Below are 24,756 nucleotides of genomic sequence, written 5' to 3'. Positions count from 1 at the left end.
GAAAAGTCCTTTTCTCCCTTTCTCACAATACAAGAACTCATGGGCATTCGACGAAATTGCTGAGCAGTCAGGTTAGAACGGATAAAAGGAAGTCCTTCTTCACCCAAAGGGAATGTGGAATTCACTGCCACAGGAGGTGGTGGCGGCTACAAGCATAGCCAGCTTTAAGAGGGGATTGGATAAAAATATGGAGCAGAGGTCCATCAGTGGCTATTAGCCACAGTATATATATATGTGTGTGTGTGTGTGTGTGTATGTACACACACACACACACACATATATTGGCCACTGTGTGACACAGAGTGTTGGACTGGAGGGGCCATTGGCTTGATCCAACAAGGCTTCTCTTATGTTCTTTTGTGATAGAGTGTTGGACTGGAGGGGCCATTGGCCTGATCCAGCATGGCTTCTCTTATGTTCTTATGTGACACAGGGTGTTGGACTGGATGGGCCATTGGCCTGATCCAACAGGGCTTCTCTTATGTTCTTATGTGACACAGAGTGTTGGACTGGATGGGCCATTGGCCTGATCCAACATGGCTTCTCTTATGTTCTTCTGTGACACAGAGTGTTGGACTGGAGGGGCCATTGGCCTGATCCAACAGGGCTTCTCTTAGGTTCTTATGTGACACAGAGTGCTGGACTGGATGGGCCATTGGCCGGATCCAACATGGCTTCTCGTATGTTCTTCTGTGACACAGAGTGTTGGACTGGATGGGCCATTGGCCTGATCCAACATGGCTTCTCTTATGTACTCTCTCTCTCTATATATATATATACACACACACATTTATTTCGCAAAAGTTTTAATTGTACCTTTTTTCCACTTAAGTATTTTTTGAAAATGTTATTTCTTATAAAAATTAAATGACAGACTTATAGTTGTGGGTGGGCTCCCTTTGTCTCCTGGCAACCAATATTTTTAGACCCAGTCCGCCACTGGTGGACGGCCGGTGCCTCAAAGGCCTGGCGGAACAGCTCCTTCTTGTAGGCTCTGTGAAAAGGTAACAAATCTGGCAGGGCCCTAATGTCCAATGGGAGCATATTCCACCAGGCTGGGGCCAGAGCAGAAAAGGCCCTGGTGAAGGCCAGAGGACATCCTGAGCGTTAAGCCTACTGGAGCACACACAGGGAGAGGTGGTATCATATCAGAGAGCTGCTGCAGCTGACATTCATCGGCCTTCTGGAGCAAAAACAGTTTTAGCTTCTGCCAGGAGGCCTGGAGATGGTGCCAGACAGACTCCTCTCCTGTGGGAGGGAATTCCACGGTCCCATTGTGGCAGCTTGAGAATTGAATCCTGCCAGCCGCATCTCAATGTGGGCAGGAAGAAACGGGAGTTGGAGGTCCTTCAGCTACTTTCAACCCAAGCCATTTAAGTCCTGCTCTCATTCTACGTGCATCCAGCAGGGATGTGTCTACATCTGTTCATGAGAAAAATCCAACCAGCACCTTGGTGTGGTGGCTAGTATGTCGGACTAGTATCTGAGAGATCCAGGTTCAAATCCCCGCTTCTGCCATGGAAGTTTACTGGGTGACCTGGGGCCAGTCACACACACTCTGCCTAACTTGAGTCAGCAGTGTGATGCGGTGGCTAAAAAGGCCAATGCAATTTTGAGCTGTATCAACAGACGTATAGTGTCCAGATCACATGGAGTGATGGTATTGCTTTACTCTGCTCTGGTAAGACCTCAGCTGGAGTCTTGTGTTCAGTTTTGGGCACCACATTTTAAGAAGGATATAGACAGGCTTGAACAGGTCCAGAGGAGGGCGACGAAGATGGTGAGGGGTCTGGAGACCAAGCCCTATGAAGAAAGGCTGAAGGAGCTGGGCATGTTTAGCCTGGAGAGGAGGTGGCTGAGAGGTGATAGGATCACCATCTTCATGGACTTGAAGGGCTGTCCTAGAGAGGATGGGGTGGAATTGTTTTCTGTAGCCTCAAAAGGTAGGACCAGAACCAACGGGTTGAAATTAAAAGAGTTTCCGGCTCAACATTAGGAAGAACTTCCTGACAGAGCAGTTCCTCAGTGGAACAGGCTTCCTCGGGAGGTGGTAGGCTCTCCTTCCTTGGAGGTTTTTAAACAGAGGCTAGATGGCCATCTGATAGCAATGAAGATCCTGTGCATTTAGAAGGAGGTATTTGTAAGTTTCCTGCATGGTGCAAGGAGTTGGACTAGATGACCCTGGAGGCCCCTTGCAACTCTATGATTCTAACCTACCTCACAGGGTTGTCGTCAGGATAAAGCGGAGAAGAGAAGAAGGATTAAAACCGCTTTGGATCCTTGCAGGGGAGAAAAGTGGGGTATACGTGAATAATTTCACCATGACGGAGTTATGCGATGCTGTTAGCCACCAGCCACATGCTGTTTACCGCCTGTGTCTGTAAGATTGTTTACTGTGCTGCTCCCGTTTCATAATGTCTGTTTTTATGGTATCATTTTAACTCTGTTGTTTTACTGCTGTAAGCTGCCCTGCGCCCGCTTGTGGGATATACCGGTAAATCTAAAAAATAAAAGAAATTAAATAAAAGAAGGCAAATGAAATCGGAGACCCATAGCTGGGGAATTGCAAGGTTTAAGTCTTGCATTCAGCACGAGTGTAACATGAGAATTTATAAAAGGAAACTCAAACATGTGCTGTACGTGTGCGTGACTGCATGCATATTCCTTGTAACTTGTGAATTACCGTAGACTTAAGAGTTTCAAAGGCTGAACCCAGCACCTTTAACACGAGCTCAGAAGCAAGCTGGAAGCCTTTCTGCTTGGGGCCAACACTGACAGGCCCTGTTATGCTGCTGGGTGACGTGTTTGGCTCCAGCCAAAGAATTGAGACTGCCTCCAAGGGCAGCCCGGACCTTCCCTGCATTGCAGTAGCCCAAGCCAACACTCCCTTTAGCACTGTCAGCTCCCAGCTGGAAAACTCTTGGGAGATGTGGGGAGGGGGGGGGAGTGGAGTTTAAGGTGGGCAGGGAGGGGACAGACTTCAGTGGGGTGTAATGCCACATAGAGCTGGCTTTCCAAAGTGGCCATTATCTCCAGGGGAGCTGATCAATTGCCTGGGAATAAATTATAATCCCAGGTTGCCTATTTATATTATCCTCTATTTTATTTTTTTTAAAATCAATAACTTTGTTTTAATTTCTCTATGCTGGCGGTTGACCGTACAACAAATTAAGCTAATCCCAGGAGAGATGCAGCCACTGCCTGGAGGTTGGCAACACACCCCATCAGTGCAAGGGGCTGCCCCTGCCCCTTACACCGCCCCCCACTAGGCAGCGGAGCCCAGGGATACCAACCTCCTGGTGGAACATGGGGATCCCCTGGAATGACAGCTCCTCTCCAGACTCGGGTGATCTGAGAAACTAGATATATTGGAGGATGAACTCTACGGCACAGTATCCTACCGCGGTCCCTGTCCTCCCCGGAATCCATCTCCAAAACTCCAGGAATCTCCCAACCCGGATCTGCCAACCTCCCCCCCCCGCCCCCCGCGTGGGCACAGCCTCCGCCTGTTGTCCCTGCACCCTGGAGCGGCGCCAAGGCGTCCCTGCGGTGCCTAGACTTTCAGCTCCCGCTGGCTGCCTGCCGCCCAGGGGAGGGGGGACTTTTCCAGGCCGTTAAAGGGCCAGTCCGCTCGGGCGTTCCCCCCCCCCATTTTAAATGGAGGAGTAGAGGGGAAAGGCTGCAAAAGTCCCCCGAGCCCCGCGGCGACCCGTGCAAGCTCTGGCCCCTTTTGCGAATGCCAAGCGCCAAGAGCCCTTTTGCAAATGCAAAGCGCCAAGAAGCAAACACGCCAAGAGCCCTTTTGCAAATGCAAAGCGCCAAGACCCAAACTCGCCGAGAGCCCTTTCGGAAATGCAAAGCGCAAGAAGCAAAACCACCAAGCGCTAAGGAGCCCTTTTGCAAACGCAAAAGCGCCGCCTCTACCGCCCCTCCTTGGGACGCAAGGAGCCGCCCCCCCCCCCGCGTGGAGCCGCTGCGCAAAGGGGCTTCCTTCCCTCCCCCCCCCCCCTTTCCCGAGCCCGGGCAGGCCGCCCGCGAGCCAGGCCCTTCCCACCCCGCTGCAGAATTCGGAGGAGGAGGAGGCGGGCTGGAAGCGGCCGGCTCGGGCAGGCGCCGCTGGCGGAGAGACCCACCTCCGGGGGAGGAGGGGAGATGGCGCTGGCGAGTTGGCCGCCAAACTTTGCACGGGCTGCTGCGGCGGCGGCGGCGCACGGCCCAAGTTGAGCTCGCCGAGCGGGACGCGGCAGAGCAAGGCAGGCTCTCCCTCCCCAGCCGAGCCGAGCAGGCGGCAGCCGCCTCCCCTCCTCCTCCTCTTGCAGCAGCGGCGCCGGCAGGATGAGCGGCCGGCCCGGGGGAGCCTCCCGCAGCCGTCCCGGCGGGGCGCCCCGGCGTGCGCCATGAGCGCCTCTCCTCCGGAGAAGCGGGCGCCCCTCTCGCGCAAGCGGCGGCTGATGGCCGCGCTGGAAGCCGGCGGCGAGGAGCCTGCGGCGGGGTCGTCGCCCTCTCCAGCAGCAGCGGCGTCGTCGTCCTCCTCCTCCAGCTGGGCGCTCTGCTGCTTCGTCTGCGGCGGCGGCATCAGCCGGGGCAAGGAGCAGAAGCTGCAAGTGCGGCCCCCGCAGCCGCCGCCGCCGGCGCCCTTCTTCCCTTTCCTGCAGCACCAGGAGCCGGCGCCCGGGGCGCGGGAGGTGAGCGCCGAGGGCTGCGCCGTGGTGTGCGCCGTGTGCCGCTGCTTCCTGGCCGAGCAGTGGGCCGCCTTCGAGCGGACGCGCACGCCCCTCGACAAGCGCATGTACTGGCTCAAGCGGCCCTACCAGTGCGACGGGCCCGGCGGCGGCGGCGGCGGCGGGGGGACGGGGAGCGGCGGGGGGCTCCGCCGCGCGCCCCAGGAGTGGAACCCCGCCTACGCCCTGGGCGCCCCAGACGACGACCCGCGGCGGCCCGCCGACGACGAAGACGCCGACGACTCCGAGCTCTCCTCCCTCTCCGACTGCCTCTCCGAGGTCGAGCCCCTGCCGCGCTCCCCCGAGCCCCCCGGCCCCTGGCGCGCCAAGGAGCCCGGCGCGCACATGGCCACCCCCGCCGGCGGCTACCGCCAGTGGAGCCAGCCGCCGCCTCCCCCGGCCCCCGAGGCGGCGGCGCCCTCCTTGGCTCCCGGCAACGGGCTGCTGCCCCCCGCCACCGAGAAGCCGCGCAGCAGGAAGCGCCAGCGGCGGGCGCCGCTTTGGCGAGGGGCCGACGGGGCCGGCGCCAAGAGGGCCCTGCCCGCCCCCGCCGCCTGCTGCTCGTCGGAGGAGAGCGAGATCAACATCACCAGCGACGAGGAGCAGAAGGAAGGCGCGGGGGGGCCCCGAGGGGCCAGGCCCCCCTGGGGTGGAGAGCCCACACCCGGCCGCCCCGAGGGGGCCTGCTACGTCTGCGGCTCGCCCTTGACGCCCACCTCCCAGCACCGCATCCACGTGCAGAAGCAGGAGAAGGCCTCCCGGGCGCCTTTCTTCCCTTTCCTGTGGCTCCACAGCCCGCCCCCGGGGGCCCTGCCCATCAGCCCCGCCGGCAGCGCCTGGGTGTGCGCCAGCTGCTTCGCCTCCCTCATGCAGCAGTGGCAGGGCTTCGAGCTGGCCGACGTGCCCGTCCTGCGGCGCCTCTACGTCGTGCCCCTCCCCGCCGTGCCCCCCAAGAGGGAGAGCCCAGCCCGGGAAGAAGCCCCCCGGGGTGCCGTCCGGCCGGAGGCCTGCTACCTCTGCGGGCAGGACTGTGCCAAGGGAGGCAAGGCCGTGGCCGCCAGGATCACCAACGGCAGCGCCAAGGCCACCATGCACTTCCCTTTCCTCACCCTGCTGCCCTGCCCCCCCAATGCCAGGGGCCTCGACAAACACTGGGAAGTCCGCAGCTGTCCCAAGTGCTACGGGGTTTTGCGGGACCTGTGGGCCCTCTACCGGGCCTGCCAGAACGAGGAGTTCATCACCTCGGTGCAGAGTTTTTTGGGACGCTACCACCAAGTCTTTGCGGCGGGAGAGGCCCCCTGCCCGGGCAGGCACCCCTTGGCCGTGGCGGGCCCGGCTGGCGTGTGCTACATCTGCGGGGCAGAGCTGGGCCCCGGCAAGGAGTTCCAGCTCAGCGTCAACCCCCCGGGACGCTTCGGCGAGAAGGAGCCCTTCTTCCCCTTCCTGACGGTGTACCCGCCGGCTCCGAGGGCCAGGCCCGCCGACTCCGCAGGGATCGTGTCCGCGTGCGTCCTGTGCTACCACGACCTGCTGGGGCAGTGGCTGCGGTACGAGGGGGCCGGCGCCCCCCACCCCAGCGGGGCCTGGTCCCGCCAGTACAAAGTGGAGGCCTTCGTCTGCTTCTTCTGTCGCCAGGAGAAGAAACGGTGCCAGGGATTAAGAGCGGTGCGCGTGGCCCGGCTGCCCGTCTTCCTGTACGCCTTGCGGGCGCCCAACAGCTTGCTGGTGGATGACGGCAAATGGCTCACCATCGGGGCGTGTGGGGACTGCGCCGCCCTGGTGGTCGCTGGCAAAGCAGCGGCGGCACCCAGAGAGCTCTTCGCCGGTCATGCCAGGGCGCCGGCGGCCCTCCCAAAGGTAAGGCTCTCGGTTGACCTTTTGGTGAGTTCAGCAGGTGTTGGGACTGCCCTTGGCCTGGGGGAGACTGACGCCCAACCAGGTGCTTTCTAGCAATCCAGCCACCCCAGGGTCATTGACCCCGTAGATTGGTGTCCGGGCGCACAGCAGAGCTGAGAGTCCTTTGACCATATGAACATATGAAGCTGCCTTCTACTGAATCAGACCCTTGGTCCATCAAAGTCAGTCTTGTCTACTCAGACTGGCAGCGGCTCTTTCTCCAAGGTCTCAAGCTGAGGTTTTTCACACCTACTTGCCTGGACCCTCTTTAGTTGCAGATGCCAGGGATTGAACCTGGGACCTTCTGCTTATCAAGCAGATGCTCTACCACTGAGCCACTGTTCCTCCCCTAGTATCAACATATGAACATATGAAGCTGCTACTGAATCAGACCCTCCTTGGTCCATCAAAGTCAGTCTTGTCTACTCAAACTGGCAGCGGCTCTCCAGGGTCTCAAGCTGAGGTTTTGCCCACCTATTTGCCTGGACCCTTTTTTGGAGATGTCGGGGATTGAACCTGGGATCTTCTGCTTCCCAAGCAGATGCTCTCCCACTGAGCCACCGTCCCTCCCCTTAGACATGAGAACATATGAAGCTGCCTTATACTGAATCAGCCCATCCTGGGTCCATCCAAGTCAGTCTTGTCTACTCAGACTGGCAGCGGCTCTTTCTCCAGGGTCTCAAGCTGAGGTTTTTCACACCTACTTGCCTGGGCCCTTTTTAGTTGGAGATGCCGGGGATTGAACCTGGGACCTCCTGCTTACCAAGCAGATGCTCTACCACTGAGCCATCATCCCTCCCCTAATATGAACATATGAAGCTGCCTTCTACTGCATCGGGACCCTCCTCGGTCCATCCAAGTCAGTCTTGTCTACTCAGACTGGCAGCAGCTCTCCAGGGTCTCAAGCTGAGGTTTTTCACACCTCCTTGCCTGGACCCTTTTTAGTTGGAGATGCCGAGGATTGAACCTGGGACCTGCTTACCAAGCAGATGCTCTACCACTGAGCCACTGGCCCTCCCCGACAATGTTTAAAATCAAACATTGATGCTAATTCCTGGGAGGCTGGCTTGCTGGTCACTCGCACAAGCCCTGAAGTTGACCAAAATCCGAACACTGGTTTTATTCCACTAAATTTGGGAAGGGGCTGCTTGTTTCTCTGGCCCTAACGCACCCTACTTTTCCCCTGTGGCGGTTTCCTGGTAATGTGCAGGCCAGGGTTGACCTATCCATGCTGCGCGTCTGAGAAACTCCGTTATAACTGCTGAGAAACAGCACTTTTTGTCTGTGAACAGCCGGGGGGCCAGCTTCCATGCAGTGTTGCGGTTTTGCATCCTTACAGGGAAGCCGTGGCAGGAAAGTTCACGAAAGTTATGAGCCCACCGAAAAAGTTCGATTCGGCCTGTCTGCCGCCTCCGGCGTTAGCACGTGGCTGTAGAGAAAACCTCTGCAGAGCTCGTCTGCCTGGAAGCCAGTCCGGCTGGATGAATGGGTTTTGGCAAGCCTGGCTTCACTCTAGTGAGGGACGCTTGCTTTTTACATCTAGCTGAAACGTGCGTCGCTTCTTGGCAGCGCGGCTCCAAGCGTGCGCTGATGGACCAGCCTTGGGCTGGCAACAGCTTCTTCAGCTTTATGGGGAGCTAGATGGGGAAGGGGGTGCTGGTGGTAGGGGGCGGGGTCATCGGGCTGTCAAACAGGCCTGAGTCAACAAGGGGGCTAACTGTTTTGCAGGTCCTGCTAGTCCCGCCCCGCCCTGTCCCATCGCTGTACCACCATGCCGGGAAATGTCTGCGTGTCGTCAGTCAGCAGAGGGGGCTGTCGTGTTGTGACTCAGGAGACCTCTTTAAAACTAACGAGTGGGGGATTTTGTTTTATTTATTTATAGGCCAGTGTTGTGTAAATTCAGCAGGAGAAGGGAACTCCCTCCCCCCTTAGGACGTGGTCCAGGCCGGTCTGCTACTAGGCAAACTAGGTGATTACGTAGGGCGCTGGCCTTCCAGGGGTGCCAAACTGGGTGCCCCCCCCCCGTGTGACTTGGTGACATTATCAGTGCAGCCGAGGCGGGGGGACACCAGAAGTTAGCTTAGCCCATGGCTTTTTCTTTTGTAGCAGGAACGCCTTTGCATATTAGGCCACACACCCCTGATGTAGCCAATCCTCCTGGAGCTTACAGTAGGCCCTGTACGAAGAGGATTGGCTACATCATGGGGGGTGTCCTAATAGAAGAAGAATTGCAGATTTATACCCAGCCCTTCTCTCTGAATCATAGACTCAGAGCGGCTTAAAATCTCCTATATCTTCTCCCCCCACAACAGATGCTTTGTGAGGTGGGTAGGGCTTAGAGGGCTCTCACAGCAGCTGCCCATTCAAGGACAACCTCTGCCAGAGCTATGGCTGACCCGAGGCCATTCCAGCAGCTGCAAGTGGAAGAGTGGGGAATCAAACCCGGTTCTCCCAGATAAGAGAGCTCTGGCTGACCCAAGGCCATTCGAGCAGCTGCAAGTGGAGGAGTGGGGAATCAAACCCCGTTCTCCCAGATAAGAGGCCGCACACTTAACCACTACACCAAACTGGCTCTCTTAGGAAGTGGTCCAGGCCGGATTGCTAGTAGGCAAACTAGGTGACTGTTTAGGGCGCCAGCCTTCCAGGGGTGCCAAACTGGGTGCTCCCCCCGTGTGACTTGGTGACATTATCAGTGCAGCCGAGGCGGGGGGACACCAGAAGTTAGCTTAGCCCATGGCTTTTTCTTTTGTAGCAGGAACGCCTTTGCATATTAGGCCACACACCCCTGATGCAGCCAATCCCCCTGGAGCTTACAGTAAATTCTGTATGAAGAGCCCTGTAAGCTCTTGGAAGATTGGCTACATCGTGGGGGTGTGTCCTAATAGGCAAAGGAGTTCCTGCTACAGAAAAAGCCCTGCATCTTGCCAAGGGAGCCAGATAGTCCAGGGCGGGCCCTCGATATGGTGGTTCAGGCTGTCCTGATAGGGCAGAGGGTTTCCTTTCGTGGGCATGGATAGGCTGCCCTTGCTGGCCCCTGAGTGCGCTGGGGAGTGGCTTATCAATGTCAGAAGAGCTCTGCTGGGTTGGACCAGTGGTCCCCCTAGTCCAGCATCCTGTCTCATGCACAGTGGCCAACCTGTCCCTCTGGAAGGCCAACATCAGGGCGTGGAGATGGAGGCCTTCCCCTGATGCTGCCTCCTGGTGGTGGGAGCCAGAGAGCTTGACTGCTTCTGAATATGGAAGTTCCCTTCGGTCATCTTGGCTGGTAGGCACTGAGAGACCACTCCTCCATCCATCTTTCGCATCCTCCTTTAGAAGCTGGCTGCGCCTGTGACCATCGCTACATTCTCTGGCAGCAGATCTTGCGTTTTAATTGCTCACTGTGCAAAGCAGAATTCCTTTTTTGTCTGTACTGAATCTACTGCCCGCCAGCTCCATTGGGCGCTCTTGAGTTCTAGTATTTTGGGACGAGATCTGGTATCTCGAGGCCATCTTCCTCTCAGACACAAGACTGTGTCTCCCTAAGGTAGATCCAGGAGTGGAATTCTAGCAGGATTTGGGTCCTGCTGCTCATTGTTCCTAAGTCCCCAAGCTTGGCTCTCCTGACTCCAATGAGTCAGGCAGGAACTCAAATGGAACTGCATAAAACACATACACGACCTCTTGTTTTTGGTGGCTCCGCTCACGATTAGGAAGGCTGGGAGATGCACGACTCACACTTCCTATTCCTGTACTTCCAGGCTGATGCGCCAAGGAGAGACTTAGAATCATAGAGTTGGAAGGGACCTCTAGGGTCATCTAGTCCAACCTCCTGCACAATGCAGGAAACTCACAAACACCTCTCCCTAAGTTCACAGGATCTGCATCGCTGTCAGATGGCCATCAAGCCTCTGTTTAAAAACCTCCAAGGAAGGAGAGCCCACCACCTCCCGAGGAAGCCTGTTCCACTGAGGAACTGCTCTAACGGTCGGGAAGTTCTTCTTAATGTTGAGCCAGAAACTCTTATGATTTAATTTCATCCCATTGGTTCTGGTCCTACCTTCTGGGGCCACAGAAAACAATTCCACACCATCCTCTATAGGACAGCCCTTCAAGTACTTAAAGATGGTGATCTCTTGTTTGGTAAAGCACACGAGAGCAATCTCTTCCTTTTACGGCACAGTCCCGTGCATGGTTACTCCGTGAAGTAACTGAGATGGGATTGGAGTCACTCTGCAGAGGAGGGCCCCATTTGCTCTCATATCTGTGGGGCAGATGGTGTGAGCTTCCCTTCTGCTTGTTAACCGGGAAGCACAAAAAAGGGAGAGCCACAAAATGCTGGAGGCAACTCATTGACACATGAAGCCCTGGAGCAGAGGCGGCCAAACTTGCTTAACGTAAGAGCCACTTAGAATAAACGTCAGATATTTAAGAGCTGCTAGACATGAACATCAGATTTTGAGAGCCGCAAGATGGACAGAAGGAAGGAAAGAGGCAAAGAGATGGGGGAGAGAGATGAAGAAGAAGATATTGGATTTATATCCCGCCCTCCACTCCAAAGAGTCTCAGAGCGGCTCACAATCTCCTTTACCTTCCTCCCCCCACAACAGACACCCTGTGAGGTAGATGAAGATATTGGATTTATATCCCGCCCTCCACTCCGAAGAGTCTCAGAGCGGCTCGCAATCTCCTTTATCTCCCTTCCCCACAACAGACACCCTGTGAGGTAGATGAAGATATTGGATTTATATCCTGCCCTCCACTCCGAAGAGTCTCAGAGCGGCTCACAATCTCCTTTCCCTTCCTCCCCCACAACAGACACCCTGTGAGGTAGGTGGGGGTGGAGAGGGCTCTCACAGCAGCTGCTCTTTCAAGGACAACCTCTGCCACAGCTATGGCTGACCCAAGGCCATTCCAGCAGCTATAAGCGGAGGAGTGGGGAATCACCCGGTTCTCCCAGATAAGAGTGCAAACTTAACCACTACACCAAACCTCTACACCAAACTGGAAGGGTGGTGGATAGAAAGCAATTGAAACTTTAAATGCATTCTCCAATGCACTTGAAAAAGTGATTTAAAGAGACAGAGGCCTTCTCCAAGCTGGCTGGCTGGCTGGGAGGTGGGGGTTTCGATGCCTGTGGAGCATGGGTACAAATTAATGTTCAGTGTCCCCTCTCACTTCTCTGCCCTCACTGGTGCCTCAAGGACCAGTTCACACGTTACAGAGTCCCCGTGTCCCCATGTTGTTCCAGGAGGGATGACTGCATTTGGGTTTTTCTAACAAGGCAAAAGTGGCTCACAAAAGCTCTTTCTGCCTGTAGCGTCTTGATCCCGATTCATATAGGGCGCTTGTGGAGCACCTGAGGATTTTGTAACGTGTGAATCAGCCTTGCAAGACTGATGGCTCTAAGCAGCTTAATGAAGGTAGAAACCATAACCAGGAGAAGTCTGCTTCTGCAAATCTGGGCCCTAGGAGCCTTCTTGGGGTCTCGACTGGCCAACCCCTTGCCCCTTGGGTTTCTGAATACAAGTTCTCCAAGAGCTTCCCTCTGTCTTTCTCACTGGCAGCATTCCTGTTCATCCCTCTGTTTGGTGTAGTGGTTAGGTGTGTGGACTCTTATCTGGGAGAACCGGGTTTGATTCTCCACCTGCAGCTGCTGGAATGGCCTTGGGTCAGCCATAGCTCTGGCAGAGGTTGTCCTTGAAAGGGCAGCTGCTGTGAGAGCCCTCTCAGCCTCACCCTCCTTACAGGGTGTCTGTTGTGGGGGAAGAAGCTGCAGGAGATTGTAATAAGCTGCTCTGATTCACAGAGAAGGGTGAGGTATAAATCTACATCCTTCTCCTCCTCCTCCTCCTCCTCCTCCTCTAATCCATTCCGGCTGTGGACTTCCTTTCCTACTTGACGGAACTTCTTCCTTGTCGTCTTTCTTGTTCTGAGCTGGATCTCACCCAGCTCTTCCGTAAATCAAATTGTGTTTACCCTAGCCGACAACTGTCTTTCCTTATTGAAACTGGGCTTGTGAACCTTTCGTTTCTGTCTTGAGTGGTTCTCCCTAGAAGCTGGAATGTTTGGGAACATTCCTGGCCATTACACCCCCCTTCAGCCAATCAGCTTCAGAGCCTTCACAGCTGCAAAAGCATGGTATAATACAGGAGTGGCCAAACTGTGGCTTGGGAGCCACATGTGGCTCTTTCACACATATTGTGTGGCTCTAAAAGACCCCACCACCCTGGAGACCAGCTTGCAGAAGGCATTTCTCTTTTTAAATCACTTCTCCATGCCAAGCCAGGCAGTGGCCTGGAGTATGCATTTAAAGTTGTTTTCTTTCCACCTCTCCCTCCTATTTCCCTTCCTTCCTTGTCTTGCAACTCTAAAACATCTGATGTTCATATCTTGTGGTTCTCAAACATCTGGCGTTTATTCTGTGTGGCTCTTACATTAAGCAAGTTCGGCCTCTCCTGGTATAATGTACAGCGGTCATTTTGTAGAAAAATAGGTGGTGGAGCTCATCCAAGGATTGTTATGCAGCTGCATCTACTATTCAATGGACATGTAGGTGGAACTCTCAGAAGGAGGTTCTGAACTCAGAAAGGTTCAGGAGCTGTGCTCCTGTGAGCTCCCGCTGAGGCCTGATAAATATATATGTCTGTGAAAAGGGAAAACTTCCTGTCAGCTATAATATTCAGGCCCTTTTATCCCAGTTCCTGATCTGTTTTGTCTTGGTACAGCTTTACTAGTGCCGTGATGGAGCTCCTTGAACTTCCTAGTAATGGCTGCTTTGGATCATCCTCTGGGGGGGTTCTGCCCCAGGGGAGAGAAGTACCCCCAGAACAATCTTCAAAGCCTTTTTCTAATGTCCCCGGGGGAAACAATGATAAAACACCAGCAGTAACTCCGTGGTGAATTCCAACACGCACCCCAGCAATAGAGGATCAGGGAGGGTGCTGTGAATGCCAGCGTTTCTCTTTTCCTCTGCATTTGCAGTTTCTTTCTTCCCCTGCGTTTCCAACGTTGCTGCCCCCAGAGGTCCACTCGCTGGTGACTGAAAGTTCCTGGTGTTTTGCTCTGGTGCTCTCGCATAGTTGACAAGCAACCGATGTTTCTTTTCCTCCCCCTTGGTTTGCTGGGAAGTATGTTAGGATTTCGTTAGCAGAGTTATGCAGAGCAAACTGCAAAACAGCCAGGCAAATGCATTTAGCTTTAACAAAGTAATCATTACTTGTCTAGTGAGGAAAGGGGTAACTTGGAGTTCTACAAAACAAGAAAAGGATTTAACATCCTATCTGTCTTCTCTAAGAGCCCCGTGGCGCAGAGTGTTAAAGCTGCAGTACTGCGGTCCTAAGCTCTGCTCATGACCTGAGTTCGATCCCCGGCGGAAGCTGGGTTTTCAGGCAGCCGGCTCGAGGTGGACTCAGCCTTCCATCCTTCCGAGGTCGGTAGAATGAGTACCCAGCTTGCTGGGGGAAAGTGTAGAGGACTGGGGAAGGCAATGGCAAAGCACCCCATAAAAAAGTCTGCTGTGAAAATGTTGTGAAAGCAACGTCACCCCAGAGTCGGACACAACTGGTGCTTGCAAAGGGGACCTTTCCTTTCCTGTCTTCTCTAACTACATGTTGACTCTCTAAGGTCTAAACAGCAACTGGATGGAGATCTAGGGATGATTGTAAAAACTGTAACCCAGTGCTTTCTCCCTAGACCATCCCCAATGTATTGATTACTCAATTAGAGTTTACCAACACAGGTTCATATGCATATTGACACCTGGCTTTCGGCGGGAGATACATGCAGACTAGTTGATAGGTTCTACCACTGACTAGCTAAGTACCAACCAGCATGCATAAACAAACAGTTAAATGACTAAAGACTCCAGGTAATGAAGTTGCCCAAACCCAACAAAGTAGCTGAAGAACTCATCGAACCAATCCACGGCCCGACCTAACCTGCCTGACTCAAGGGGCCCAAGACAGATTTGATTGGCACTGAAGACAGATTGGCACAGAAGCAGGTCCTTTTCACTACACCTGCAAACGGCTCGCAAGGGCCGGGGTCGATAAGGAAAAGCTGACGATGAGATTGCAGAATCCCAGGGCACGTCGACGCTGCAGATCGAAACTGGTTTAGCTGCCCAGCGTAGGGTTGCCAACTCCAGGTTGGGAAATTTCTGGGGCTTTGGGGGCGGAGCCTGGAGATTTGGGGAAACTAAGAACCTCAGCAGGGTCCTAGCGTCTGCCCTGTATGGCAGCCGTTTTCCTCCAGGGGAACTAATCTCTGTAGCCCAGAGATCAAGGGAAGTCTTCAGCTCTCCGCCTGGAGTTTGGCAACTATAAGCCTAGGAAAGTGGATGTCTGTAGGAGTGGAAGCGGCTAGGGATCTCCGCTTACTAAACTACAGTTCCCAGGATTCTTTGGGGGAAGTCATGACAGCTCTAGTGATACAAAACAGATAGGAGTTTTCAGGACAGCTGCGCCTGGCGTGTGTTGCTGTTCGGTGGTTTGTAGGCGCTCTGGCTCATATGGATACCTTAGGTCTTCAGGCCGCATCCCAGACACACTTTAAAAAAAAGAAAGAAAGGAAGAGGGTCCCAGCTTTGAAGAACCAGTGTGGTCTAGCTGAACTTGTTTCGGGGAGGCCTGGCTTCAGATTCTGTATTCTTATTTTTCTGTGGCTTTGGGGAAGTCTCATTGCCTCAGTTCCCTGTCTCTAAAACGAATTGCTCCCAGTTTGAGAAATATGGAGGTGAACAATTCTGGCATTGCAACCGTCGCTTATCTGATTTAACTTCTGGCTTGTAAGAATGGTTTCAGATGAACATCAGAAGAGTCCTGCTGGATCAGTCCAGTGGATTGGACCAGCATCCCGACTCACACAGTGGCCAGCCAGTTCCTCCGGAGGTCTAACAGCAGGGCAGAGAGGCCAAGGCCTTCCCTTGTTGTTGCCTCCTGGCACGATGATCCAGAGGTTGACTGCCTCTAAATGTGGAGGTTCCATATAGTCATATAGAAGAGCCAGTTCGGTGTAGTGGTTAAGTGCGCGGACTCTTATCTGGGAGAACTGGGTTTGATTCCCCACTCCTCCACTTGCAGTGCTGGAATGGCCTTGGGTCAGCCATAGCTCTGGCAGAGGTTGTCCTTGAAAGGGCAGCTGGAATGGGCCTTGGGTCAGCCAAAGCTCTGGCAGAGATGTCCTTGAAAGGGCAGCTGGAATGGGCCTTGGGTCAGCCATAGCTCTGGCAGAGAAATCCTTGAAAGGGCAGCTGGAATGGGCCTTGGGTCAGCCATAGCTCTGGCAGAGGTTGTCCTTGAAAGGGTGGTTGAAAGAGCCAGTTTGGTGTAAAGGTGAAGTGTGTGGACTCTTATCTGGGAGAACCGGGTTTGATTCCCCACTCCTCCACTTGCACCTGCTGGAACGGCCTTGGGTCAGCCATAGCTCTGGCAAAGGTTGTCCTTGAAAAGGCAGCTGGTGTGAGAGCCCTCTCAGCCCCACCCACCTCACAGGGTGCCTGTTGTGGGGGGAGAAGACAGAGGAGATTGTAAGACTCTCTGAGACTCTGATTTAGAGAGAAGGGCGGGGTATAAACCTGCAGTCGTCGTCTTCATCATCATCATCGTCATAATCACCGTGGCTGGTAGATCTCTTTTCCCTGAGTCCTGTCTAATCACTGTAATCCCAGTTTGAGCCTGTCTAATCTGAGTCTATGTAATCCCACTTTGGTTTTGCAGTTAAGAGCAGCGGACTCTAATCTGGAGAGCTGGGTTTGATTCCCCATCCTCCACATGCAGCCAGCTGGGTGACTTTGGGTCAGTCACAGCCCTCTCAGAGCTGTTCTCTCAAGAGCAGTTCTCTCCGAGCTCTCTCAGCTCCACCTACCTCACAGGGTATCTGTTATGGGGGGGGAGAGGAAAAGAAGGAGATGGGAAACCACTCTGGGCGGGGTATAAATCCAAACTCTCCTCCCTATGTTAACAGACTGTGCCCTTGTGCATGTGCAGAGGCAGAAAGTTTAGAATATGTGTTCCTAAACTGTACTTTTTATTCTGATCTACGTTGCATAATTGACCCTTGTGTGAGTGAGGAAACAGCGAAGTCTGACCAATGTAAAATTTCCTTCTTGCTGTCCACTGGGAACCAACCTGCAATTGAAACTGTTGCGAAATTTTTGTATTTAGCATCTGGGAGGCGCTTAATGTATTTCCAAACTGCCATTTGATGGGCGAGTTGGTTCCTTGCTGTGTCAGGGGTCATTTTGTAGAGAAATAGGTGGTGGAGCTCATCCAGGGATTGTTATGCAGCTGCGGCTATTATTCAATGGACGAGGAGGTGGAACTCTCAGAAGGAGGAGGTGGAACTTTCAGAAAGGTTCAGGAGCTACGCTCCTGTGAGCTCCCACTGAATCTGAGGCCTGGATATCACGCCAGTAAAGGTTATTCATTGCATTGCATTGCATTGTGCGGGGGGGCGGGGGCGGTGTTAGACTAGATGACCCTGGAGGTCCCTCCCAACTCTGATTCTGCGAATCCCTGAAGCTGCTTTCTGCGTCAGATCTCTGATCCACCAAAGTGAGTCTTGTCTGCCTAGACTGGCAGCAGCTCTCCAGAGTCTTGGGCAGAGGTCTTTCCGAACACCTTCCGCCCGGTCCTTTTCAACTGGAGATGCTGCCAGGGGTCGAACCGGGGTCCTTCTGAGCAGATACTTCCGCGCTGAGCAGAGACTTCCCCCGCAGGGCTTTTCTTGTAGCAGGAACTTATTTGCATATTAGGCCACCCCCCCGAAGTAGCCAATCCTCCGAGAGCTCCCAGGGGTCTTAGTGCAGGGCCTACTGTAATCTCCAGGAAGATTGGCTGCATCGGGGGAGGGTGTGGCCTAATATGCAAAGGAGGTCCTGCTACAAAAAAAGCCCTGCTCTTCTGGAAGGAGTTCCTTTGGGGCTTCCTATCATAACAGCAAAAACCACTTCTTAAGTTTTCTTCAGGGTCTCATGGGTCTCAGCCTGGATGCAGCTGGTCTCGCTTTTTAGAACTCACTTTAAAAAAAAAAAAAGGGACAGGCTGCTCCGTTTGAGCTGGCTGCTGCTTTCCCTTCAGCCAGCTCTCTCTCCCTGGCTAATGTCACGAGTGCGGAGGAGGCTTCAGCTCTGTTCCCCCCCCCCCCCGCACCCTCCGCTTATGCAGGCTGGGACAGGGAACAGGTGCAGACTGGAGTGTTTTACCCGCACATGAAGGATCGCAGAGCTCATCTGTCATCGCTGGGATGTCAGCGGGAGACGCTCACATCTGTTTCCCTGCAGCATTTGTTATCAAGAAAAGGAAGGGGTGTGGGGAGAGGAGGCCGACAGCGTCACACTTCATGGCCCCCTGCCACCCTGAGTGCTGGTTGAGGAATTCAGGTGGCCGCTTCCCTCCTCCTCCTCCTTTCTCCTCCCACTTCAGAATCGCAGCAGAGTTTCTTCGCCCTCCAGGCGAAGAGGTGCTGGGGCGGCTGCCTCCTGAGGCCTGGGTCGCCCCGTCGGTTGCGAGGTGGCCCTCCCTTCGCCCTCTCCTCTGGCACGCTGCTGTGCCGCCAAACACCGGTTCCTGCTTGTCTTGGCAGCGGGGAGAGCATCTGCTCGGAGAACGGCACATGGAAAAACTTCCACTTTGGCTCCCGCCTGGCTCGGAGGGCTGAACTCACTGCTTTCCAAGTCTTTTTTTTTCACGCAGGGAAGCGAGTGCAGGGTGAAAGGGGGGCCGGGGTTGGTGGGAAGTCGCCCAGCCGTTCCAAGCGAGGAAGGGAGAGCGCATGCCAGTGAGTTTGGTACACCCCGTTCACAAAACCCCTAGATGCAGAGTGGTTACTCCTTAGCCATTCCTGAGCCCCTCCTGCCTCCTTCTCTTCACATAGTTTGGAGTTTTCCAAGTGGCAAGGCCTTTTCCTGCATTTCTCTCTCTCTCTTGGATATTTTTGTATTTTTTTTGTAGCAGGAACGCCTTTGCATGTTAGGCCCCACCCCCCTGATGTAGCCAATTCTCCAAGAGTCTACAGAGCTCTTAGCACAGGGCCTACTGTAAGCTCCCGGACAGGGTCGGCTCGCCCACTAGGCCAGGGGTGTCAAACATGCAGTTCGGGGGCCAAATCAGGCCTCCAGAGGTCTCCTATCAGGCCCCCGAGCAACTGGCTGTCATCTGCTTCTTTCTCCTCTCTTGCTTCCTTCTGCATCACAGCTTGCTTTGCCAGGCTTGCTCAATCGCACAGGAGCAACGGAGCAAAAACCTCTTATCGCCATTGGCTGAGGCTCCTTCCTTGGGGAGGAATAGCTTGCTTTGCCAGGCTCTCTCAGTTGCGCAGCAGAGCTAACTGAGACGAGTCTTCCCTCTCTTGGCTGAGGCTCCTCCCCCTCCTGGTCCCCTGGGGAAGGAAGGAAAGAGCCAGAGCTTCCTTTGCCCAGCTTCCTGGATCTTATGGGAGAGATACAAAGAAAGCACCTTGAAGACCAATGACTGCTAACGTTTTAGGCATGTTTTAAGTTTTTTCAATAATATATTTGTGTTTGTGTTCTTTATGAAATTTATATCTCTGCTACCTAATTTTAAATAGGTACACACGTGGCCTGGCCCAATATGGCTTGGCCCAACGAGGTCTTGTTTATGTCAGATCTGGCCCTCGTAAGAAATGAGTTCGAAATCCCTGCACTAGGCAAGCTAGGCAGTTGTCTAGGGTGCCGGGAGGGATTACCGAATTGGGCTCCCCGCAGGTGCCCATGACAAACTCCTAGTTTGCCTGCTTGCCTGCCTCTCCCCCCCCCTCCAGCCGCTGCCACGGCTTCCCTTCCCTTCCTTTCCGCCCTCCTCCCAGCGATCAGAGCGTGCCGCGGATCAGCCCTACCAGCTTCGACGTGGCCAGCATCTTATCTGGAGGGGTGGGTGCCTAGTTTGCCTGCCTGCCTGCCTCTTCTCCCCCGCCGCCCCTTTCTGCGAGTAGCCCCACACCTGGTGCCTACTTGCGAGTAGCCCCGCGTTGGCTGCCTTGCGGAGCTACTCGTTAGTAGGCAGCAGGCGCAGGGGTACTCACAAGTAGGCTGCAGGTCCGGGGACTCGGGGTGGAGGCAGAGCTGTGCTGCCTAGGGTGCCAGAAGGGGTAGGGCCATCCCTGCTCCCGGAGGATTGGCTACATCGGGTTTGTGGCCTAATATGCAAAGGAGTTCCCGCTGCAAAACCCATGTGTGTGCGTGTGTGTAGAATCATAGGGTTGGAAGGGACCTCCAGGGTCATCTAGTCCAGGGGTGGCCAACGGTAGCTCTCCAGATGTTTTTTGCCTACAACTCTCATCAGCCCCAGCCATTGGCCATGCTGGCTGGGGCTGATGGGAGTTGTAGGCAAAAAACATCTGGAGAGCTACCGCTGGCCACCCCTGATTCTAGTCCAACCCCTTGCACAATGCAGGAAATCCACAAATACCTACCCCAAATTCACAGGATCTTCATTGCTGTCAGATGGCCATCTAGCCTCTGTTTAAAAACCTCCAAGGAAGGAGAGCCCACCACCTCCCGAGGAAGCCTGTTCCACTGAGGAATTGCTCTAACCGTCAGGAAGTTCTTCCTAACCCTAATGTTGAGCCGGGAACTCTTGATTTAAATTCAACCCATTGGTTCTGGTCCTACCTTCCGGGGCCACAGAAAACAATTCCTCACCATCCTCTAGAGGGCAGCCCTTCAAGTCCTTGAAGATGGTGATCCTATCACCTCTCGGCCGCCTCCTCTCCAGGCTAAACATCCCCAGCTCCTTCAGCCTTTCTTCATAGGACTTGGGTCTCCAGACCCCTCACCATCTTCGTCGCCCTCCTCTGGAACCATTCCAGCTTGTCTAGATCCCTTTTTAAAATGTGGTGCCCAAAACTGACCAACTCTTCCCATGTGGAGTGGCCAGTGGTTTGAGGGTGAAGCTTTATGGTGGGGTTAGATCTGCCCGGTGCTGCCCCAGAGCACTCTGGCTTCTCTCCTGCCCTTGCTGGTCGGTGTCACCAGAACGAATTTGGAAAGATGAACTGCCTTCCACTTAGGGGCCTCCTTCTCTCCCTGAAATATTGGACAATAATTGACCGCTGTCAAATAATAGGTGGTCACTTGCTGATATTTGACCGGTCAATTGAATGGCGTGAGGCTGAACAAATATTTACAATTCCTGGCTGCCAGCGGCAGTTTTCTCAGTGCTGCGTGAGGAGAGAGCAGCGTGACCGGACTTGTGCCTGTCGTCCTTTTCCCGGCCTTGTTTCTCATCCAGAACCCTGAGATCCAATTCCCTCTGGAACCCGTTCAGTTTTGTTCACTGGCTGGAGTGCAGAAGATGTTTTTTGTTTCAAGAACGGAGCCGCAGTGCTTTTGGGAAGAGCGTTTTGGCTAACGGGGTGATTCCGTTTCACGTTTCCCGCTGATGTTTGTTGGATGGTTCTTGTCTCCCGTGGTCTCCTGTAGAAAGGCCTTCAGGTTTCACATGCACCAAACCAAGCTGCTAAGAAAAGATTTACTCTCAAGTCTTCTTTAAGTCTGAAAGAGGCAAAGAATGGGGGCAATGTGGAATTGATAGATTGTTGACGTCACAGTCAGTGGACACTAGGACCTGGACGTTTTCAACTTCTGTAGAGGTCTGCATCTTTTTGACTGTGCTTTGTTAATATGCAGGAATTCCAGGAATACCTTTAGAGTAACTTTTCCTCCCTCCCTCCCTCCCTTTTCATGTGTTAAAAGCTCATATACAAAGCCCACTTTTTATAACGATTCAGTGGGACCGTCTTTGGTACAAGAGGTCAAGGTAGACCATAGTCCCAGCAATGGGGGGTTTTCTGTTAGGCAACTGGCACATGGGGAGGAGGTGTGGAAGAGGGAACAGGCCAGGGTTGAAAATCTATTTCAGATTCTCCCGTGCCAACGTCACCTTTGCACAGGACAGAATAAATATTGCCGGTTCCTAGAATTTGCCTCCAGACTCTAGTCCAAGGAGGGTGGCCTGTGGGGAAAGAGGCACAGATCCATTGCCGGAGTCAAGGAAAGGGAGGAGGCCGGGGAGAGAGCAGAAGGACTGGAAGGTTGGCAGGCTGAGGTTTAAAATGGGCAGCCACTCACTAGACAGGAAAAATACCCGGGGATTTCCCAGCCCAGAATCGGCCAACCTTAAGCTGGCATTAGAGGGCCATCTCCTTAACCAGCTGTATGCAAATAGTTTTTATTGTACATTTTGTCTTTTAACTGCCTATATGTTGTTTTAAATTGTTGTTAGCCGCCCTGAGTCCATAGGGGAGGGCGGGATTTAAATGTGATAAATAAATACATAAATGGGAACAAATCTGAGACTGAAGGACGTCCTTCTTCACCCAAAGGGTGATTAACACGTGGAATTCACTGCCACAGGAGGTGGCGGCGGCTATGAGCATAGACAGCTTCAAGAGGGGATTAGATAATTGGAGCAGAGGTCCATCAGTGGCTATTAGCCACAGCGTATTGATGGAACTCTCTGTCTTTGGCAGTGATGCTCTATATTCTTAGTGTTTGGGGGGGCACAGTGGGAGGACTTCTAGCCCCACTGGTGGGCCTCCTGATGGCGCTTGTTTTGGCCACTGTGTGACACAGAGTGTTGGACTGGATGGGCATCTGGCCTGATCCAACAGGGCTTCTCTTATGTTCTTCTGTGACACAGAGTGTTGGACTGGATGGGCCTCTGGCCTGATCCAACAGGGCTTCTCTTATGTTCTTCTGTGACACAGAGTGTTGGACTGGATGGGCCTCTGGCCTGATCCAACAGGGCTTCTCTTATGTTCTTCTGTGACACAGAGTGTTGGACTGGATGGGCCTCTGGCCTGATCCAACAGGGCTTCTCTTATGTTCTTCTGTGACACAGAGTGTTGGACTGGATGGGCCTCTGGCCTGATCCAACAGGGCTTCTCTTATGTTCTTCTGTGACACAGAGTGTTGGACTGGATGGGCCATTGGCCTGATCCAACATGGCTTCTCTTATGTGACACAGAGTGTTGGACTGGATGGGCCACTGGCCTGATCCAACAGGGCTTCTCCTATGTTCTTCTGTGACACAGAGTGTTGGACTGGATGGGCCTCTGGCCTGATCCAACAGGGCTTCTCTTATGTTCTTCTGTGACACAGAGTGTTGGACTGGATGGGCCATTGGCCTGATCCAACATGGCTTCTCTTACGTTCTTATGAGAGCCGGTTGTGCCTGTCAGATGTTTGAGAGCTGCAAGACAAGGAAGGAAGGCAAATCAGAGGGAGAGAGAGGTGGAAAGAAAACAACTTAAAATGCTTTCTCCAAACTGACCCCCAGGGCGGTGAGGGCTTCGAGAGCCACACAATATGTGTGAAAGAGCCACATGAGCCTCTCAAGCCACAGTTGAGGGACTGACTGCATGAAGGGGATTCTCCCCACCCCACCTGAATGTGCGTGTATGTTTGTGTATAAAAGATTGTAAAGGAAAACAAGCTGTAAACGAGGAGGGCAGCAAAACGCAGGAGGGACGAAGTGAGACTCGATTCTGTCAAATTCAGATGTAATCAAACAAAGCTCGGAGAACCGCCCCAGTAGCCGTAATTGGGAACTATGCAATCTCTCTGATTTTGCAAAACTACTTGACGCTGGTCATGACCGACGAATCCCGCATCCTTCTTACGTTTTGGGGAGATGATATTAACGAGTTTAGCAAAACTCCGGAGGCTCCGTCGTTAGCAATTACTGCAATTGGGACTGATCTCCACGCTTCCCTTGATTACATTTGAATTTTACATCGTTCTATCTCACCCAGGCACTTCCTGGCCCGTTGACTCTGTTGCTTACCATGTTTTGCTTAAGAACCTGATATATGTGTTTGCCTGGTGAGATCCGCTACTTGCTGCTGGGGAGTTCCATGCTGCAATTGTTGTTGCTGTTTTTTTGCATGTGGGCTTTGCTCCCTGTAAGCTGAGCTATCGTGAGCTAGCTCACAGTTTTTTAGCCTCCAGCTCACACATGTTTGTTTTAGCTCAGGAAAAATCGCCCCAGAGCAAACTTTCTCTCTCTCTCTCTCTCTCTCTCTCTCTCTGTCTGTCTGTCTCTCTCTTTCTGTCTCTCTCTCTCTCTGTCTCTTTCTGTCTCTGACCAATTTCGCACTAGACCTTTAATCCTGGTTTAACTCTATCCCCAAGCTGACTTTCTAAACTAAAACCATAGAATCATAGAGTCATAAAGTTGGTTTCTCTGATTCTCTGATTCTAGTGTAGAAAGTCAGTTTGGGGATAGAGTTAAACTAAGATTAAAGCTCTGTCTCTTTCTCTCTCTGTCTCTCTCTTTCTCTCTCTCTGTCTGTCTGTCTCTCTCTCTGTCTGTCTGTCTCTCTCTCCTCCACTTGCACCTGCTGGGATGGCCTTGGGTCAGCCATAGCTCTGGCAGAGGTTGTCCTTGAAAGGGCAGATGCTATGAGAGCCCTCTCCAGCCCCACCCACCTCACAGGGTGTCTGTTGTGGGGGAGGAAGGGAAAGGAGATTGTAGGCCGCTCTGAGACTCTGTCCTTGAAAGGGCAGCTGCTGTGGGAGCCCTCTCCAGCCCCACCCACCTCACAGGGTGTCTGTTGTGGGGGAGGAAGGGAAAGGAGATTGTGAGCCGCTCTGAGACCCTTTGGAGCGGAGGGCGGGATATAAATCCAATATCTTCTTCTTCTTCTCTCTGTCTCTGTCTCTCTCTGCTGCTGCTTCCTCTAACCACAGCTGTGGTTGCCACCCTCAGCATCCTGACGCCCCTTCCGTGCCGTGTGGCAATTTGCTGCAGTGTCTGGTGAGCCGGAGTGGTTGGGGCAGGCAGGCGCGCGGAGTCTGTCCTTTTCCAGGCCTGGGGACTGGGTGAGTGACAGCCTGCGTGAGGCTGCTTCTTCCCAGGGACCCAGCACGGCATCTGAAGGCTTCTCGGCTCTCCGCTGTGATTGATGGCGGCTTGCAGGCCCCAGCCGCTGGGGGGTGGGAGGCTTAGCAATGTGGAACAGCTGGGGGGAGGGGGCTGTGAAGGTCACAGAGCGCCTAGGAGGCCACCGAGGGGGGTGGAAAGAGCATCTGGGGATAAGCGGGTGGGTTTGCTGGGACGGGAGGGTTTTTGCAGCCCCGAGAGCTGCCCCGGCTTTTGCTGTTCTGTAGCTGGGTTAGCCTGGGTGGGTTGCCTGT

At 53.8% G+C, this 24,756-nt stretch overlaps 1 protein-coding gene and 1 non-coding gene across 4 annotated transcripts in view; one reads left to right on the top strand and one right to left on the bottom strand.

Annotated features, from left to right (window-relative positions):
* Positions 1–5,833: 5,833 nt before the first annotated feature.
* The window catches only part of GSE1 (Gse1 coiled-coil protein), a 592,607-nt gene continuing 573,684 nt past the window's right edge, over positions 5,834–24,756 (top strand). For 2 of the 3 annotated variants that reach the window (XM_060254205.1, XM_060254204.1), the window contains exon 1: positions 5,843–6,578. The gene's annotated coding sequence lies outside the window, so the exon portion shown is untranslated. Of the gene's footprint in view, positions 6,579–24,756 lie in introns of all 3 variants that reach the window. The other variant, XM_060254206.1, reaches the window with a different exon arrangement.
* On the bottom strand, positions 6,891–6,959 carry TRNAI-GAU (transfer RNA isoleucine (anticodon GAU)). Its single transcript has one exon. It is a non-coding gene; the product is annotated as a tRNA-Ile (tRNA).

This window comes from Heteronotia binoei, chromosome 14 (genome assembly GCF_032191835.1).
Source record: "Heteronotia binoei isolate CCM8104 ecotype False Entrance Well chromosome 14, APGP_CSIRO_Hbin_v1, whole genome shotgun sequence".
Lineage (NCBI taxonomy): Eukaryota > Metazoa > Chordata > Lepidosauria > Squamata > Gekkonidae > Heteronotia > Heteronotia binoei.
Note: the sequence above shows the minus strand (reverse complement) of the source record. Positions and strands in the feature narration are given on the sequence as shown.